A 4726-nucleotide genomic window follows, 5' to 3' on the forward strand; every position below is an offset into this window, starting at 1 on the left:
AAGATCGCTCGAGCAAGGATCCATATTGGGAGGTTTAACCAGAGGCTAAAACAGTTCAAAATTCTGTCTGGACTTGTTCCCCTTAATTTGATCCCCTTATTGACCCAAATCATTTTCATTTATTGCTGTTCCGTTAATTTTCAAATAACCTTATGTAATTAGAAGTCGTTTCTAACCAAACAATTGTTCAACAGTTTTATTTAGAGGTGCTAACTCCAGAACACTTTAATGTACAATCAAAAAAGGTTCTAGATTTCGTGGGTTTCGTTGTTCAAAATATTCTGGTACAAAAACGGTTTTATACAAATTAAAAGCTTTGAAGACATTATTTGTCAAAAAAGCCTCGTATGAAATCTGCAAATTGCCGGTCCATAACAAACATACCGAGTTGTACCTTTTCAAAGTACGCATGTGTTCTTCTTAAATGCACGCCATGCTGGTCAAACGTGAATGGAAGTCCAGACTTCTTGACAGCGGGGAGCTCAGCAAGCTCTTTTATCTTTTATTAAAGATGACGTATTCCTATTATATTCTTATTATAAAATATAATCTTTATTGCGACTCTTGGTCATGTCATGGCGTAAAAATAACTATAAAATAAAATCTGAAGTATATGCATTATACTGTAGCAATTCATATTCACGGAACCTGGATTAAGGATCTGCTCTCTCAAATTTGGCTCACTAATGAAACATGCTAATTAGCGGACAATCATTTTAGTCAGAAAGTTTGGTGAAATAGACGAGAATAGACGTGCCCTTTTGCTTACTAAGTGTATACACCAAAGTGGTGACCCCGCCGTGATCGTCACGTTTTACCTCAACGCGATGGCACCTCCCACGTCGACCGCCATCGCCGAGTCTGCCTGCCAGGCCAACAAGAACCTTGTCAACGCGGTCTGCGAACTGATCAAGGGTCAAATTGAGGCAACCCGTGTAGCCGCTGGAGCTCAGGCTCGCGCTGCCGAAAGGCAGACTGATTTGTTGGAGAGGCAGCTCAAGATCCAAGAGGATGCCGCAACAAGGACTCAGGAGGCTCTCGATAGACAGACGAAGTTAGCAACAAGACAAGGCACACAAGAGCCATAAACAGTCCAGTTTGGAGCAGAAGCATCTCCGAGCACTCACATATACGGCAACATCTGTGGGTGGCAGCAATCCAGTCATTGCTGGGGAGAAGTTCTCAATCCCACCATTCTGGGATGGTCAGCCCCAATACTCTTTCTGTAAGTTCAAGAATGAGTGCGATGTCTGCATTGCAAAGATCAAGGCTGACGCGGAGAAGTACAAGATGCTCCTGAAGCACCTGCCCAAGAAGGTGGTGGATGAGATCTTTCCCACCATAGCGGAAATTGACCTCGACCTCCCCGACAATAACAAATGCAACACCCTCAAGGAAGCCGTGCTCGATGCGTTTGGTCTGTCCAAGGAGCAGCGCCACAACGCGTTCTTTGCCTCTCTCAAGACCAGCAAAGGGGACTGTACAATTGCCGCAGCATTCAACTTTATGAATGCCCATGTCAGAGAGGAAGAGTTGTATAAGGCCCTGTTTGTGCAGGCATACATGTCACCAGCGCTCAAGACCCAACTTGCTTGTGAAATCAAGGAGTTGCTGTTGTCGGACCTCATCAAGAAAGCCGACATCATTGAGAGGAGGGCCACAAGTGCCGCGACCTGCGCAGCCGCACCCACCATCAACGCCATATTCAGCGACGACAATGAGTACGACCTAGACGAGGCTGAGTTCCACCCGGAATGGCTGGCCACCTGTTCCACCATCAACGCTATCAGAGAAAGGGTGGGACGCACACTTGGAGGTCGAATCACGGGGCCATGGGAAAAAGACGCCAATCTGTGTGGGAATCACTCATACTACAGTCCAAAGGTCCACTTGTGCTGGGGTTCATGTTCTTGGGACACAAAGTACGCTCCAGTGCATTGCAGTACTCCCACGGGCGGCGCTTGTGGGGATGATGGCAGCCAAGGCAAGGGAAAAGGTCGAGGCTCGGGCGGTGCAAGGGGGCGCGGCCAGAGCCGCAGTTAATCCTCTCCCCCTCTCCTCTTTCCTCTTCTTTTCCATCCTCTCCAACCCAATTGCATTCCTCGTCCCTGAAATCGGCCAACCCAAAGGTCTCAGCCCGCCAGATGGGATGGGGAGAGATCGCTTGGGCTCTTGATTTTTCCGCAGAGAAGAAGGCCAAGACCCACATATCTCGCCCAATTAAACATGACGTGCCGATGGCACACTTATGTGCTACTGATTTTCGGGTTAGGAAGATGATGAGTGTGAAGTGCCATAATATAGGACGCCATTTGTTAGTTGATTCAGGGGCCGACATCAGCGTTTTCCCGGCCACCCAAGCCGACCGTAAACGAGGGAAGGGTAAGGCCAAGATGGTAGCAGCAAGTGGCTCCACCTTTGACACTTATGGTACGAGAAGCTTTGCTCTTGGGTTGGGAAAACTTGGGGCCACACAAACGTATGCCCAAGACTTCATAATTGCGGATGTGACCAAGAATATCCTGGGGGCGGATTTTTTCATCAAGCATGGCATCGCGATTGATCTCTCTCGGAAAAAACTCGTCGAGTGCGACGGGTTCACAATTGATTGCGGCGGTCCGTCCTCGGATTTCGATCCTGCCACTGCGGGACTCCGGATTGAAAGTGTTGAGGACAGGACCAGGTTCGAGGCCATTTTTAAAGAGTTCCCGGACATCCTCACTCCCTGTTTCGATACACCAACCGTGGCCCATGGGGCGAGGCGCTACATCCCGACTGAAGGCCCACCTGTACATGCCCATGCAAGGCGGCTTGATGATGAACGTCTGCGAGTTGTTAAGGCCGAGTTCATCAAGCTGTTGGAGGTGGGTGTGATTCGGCGCTCTGCTTCACCGTGGTCCTCACTACTCCACGTTGTGAGGAAGGCCAACGGCGAGTTCCGGCCTTGTGGGGACTATTGCCAGCTCAATATTGCCACAGGTGACGATCAATATCCCATACCTCACATCCAGGACTTCGCAAATGGCCTGCATGGAATTTTCAGTTTTTTTTTCAGTTATAGATCTCGTGAAGGGGTTTTATCAGATCCCTATGTCCAAAGAAGATGTTGCTAAACCGGCCATTATTAACCCATTCGGTTTGTTTGAATTTCTTCGTATGCCATTTGGATTAAAGAATGCGGCCAAGGCCTTCCAGGGTCTTATGGACCGGATTCTGGGAAGTTTGCCGTTTTGTTTTGTTTTGTTTATTGTTTATTGTGTCAACCACTCCAACACCATGTAGTGGCAGATGAAGGAGTTTTGGTATAATGTGTAGATGGACATGAATAAGTTAAAGAATAAGGAAGAACAGTAAAATAAAAATCAATGTCTCCAACGCCTTAGAAGAGTTAGCTTTTTGATGAATACCATGAGTTCAATTGAGAGCGAAATACATTCAAAGAGGTCACTGATCGAACGCTTTGCGGAATAGCATTCCACCTTGGAATGGCACGAAGGATGAAAGAATTGAGTCTAGCACCACAACGAGCAATCGGGGTCCAAATTTTTCCTGCCAACGACGATCTTGTTTTGCGATGACTTTTGTCCTTCAAATAATAAAATGCCTCTTCTTCATTATTGCCCGCCAACTTTTTGACATGTCCGTTGAGTAATTTGAATGTCCAAATTATTTCATTCTTTTCACGGCGAGACTGTATGGACTCACACCGAAGCTTTACCAGACGCTCATGGTAGGTAAGCCCACCTGTTCCAGGCATTCCCTTAGTAAAACGGCGCAGAACCGATTCGAGCCAAATGGCATCTTTTTTGAATGTCGGGGTCCAGGCAGGATAACCGTATTCTAGGGATGAGCGTATGTAGGTGTTAAAGAGCTGAATTAGAACCTTTGGGCACCGGGTTGTAAAATGCCTCTTAATCATACCAAACTCCAGGATGATCAACACTCAAGACAGAACACAATAGTCCATCCTTGGCGAGGGCTAGAGTGCCTCTACCACGCCCATGCCTGGTATCTTCTCTATCCTTCCTTAAAATCACATGATAGCCAGAGAACCTAAGCTCACTATCCGAGACGTTGGCATGAAGCCAAGTCTCTGTAACGATAAGCAAGTCCGGTAATTGGATAGATGATAAAATCTGAATGTCCACGAGCTTATTCACTATGCTTCTTGCGTTCAAATATTGCAATTTGAGGGTCATGAAACTTGGGCTTAAGAGTGGGAGCCTGCTCGGCTTCGTGTAAGTGGTGGTGATGCCAAAGTCAAATCCTGATGACTCCTCTCCATTTCAAACCCCGTTTTCTTAACCAAGAGAGTTGCATTTTTCAGAATTGGAGATGATGATGTTTCTGGGTTTTTCCGCTTCAAGTGAAACGGATTAGTAGCTCTTCTCATGCATGTCATTTCAGTTTCCGAGATCATTATATCTTGAGTATCGCCTGCTGCCATTATATCAGATGATTCATTTCCACGAGTTTTTTCTGTAAGTTTCTCATTCTCTTTGTCACTCCTCTCTTGGTCTTTGGTTCCACTTTCAAAGATCTCCTTTCTCAAAGAAAGCGCCGAACTATTCAGGTTTTCTTGCACATAGATAGGGGATTCGAATGTGTATATAGATGATGTATTGGTAGCCTCTAGTTCGATTGAACAACATGAACATGATTTACGTGAGGTCTTTGGACTGTTAGTGGCAAATGGGATTGCAGTGAACAAGAAAAAATGCAAACT

The sequence above is a fragment of the Tigriopus californicus genome, chromosome 12, assembly GCF_007210705.1.
Source record: "Tigriopus californicus strain San Diego chromosome 12, Tcal_SD_v2.1, whole genome shotgun sequence".
Taxonomy (NCBI): Eukaryota; Metazoa; Arthropoda; class Copepoda; order Harpacticoida; family Harpacticidae; genus Tigriopus; species Tigriopus californicus.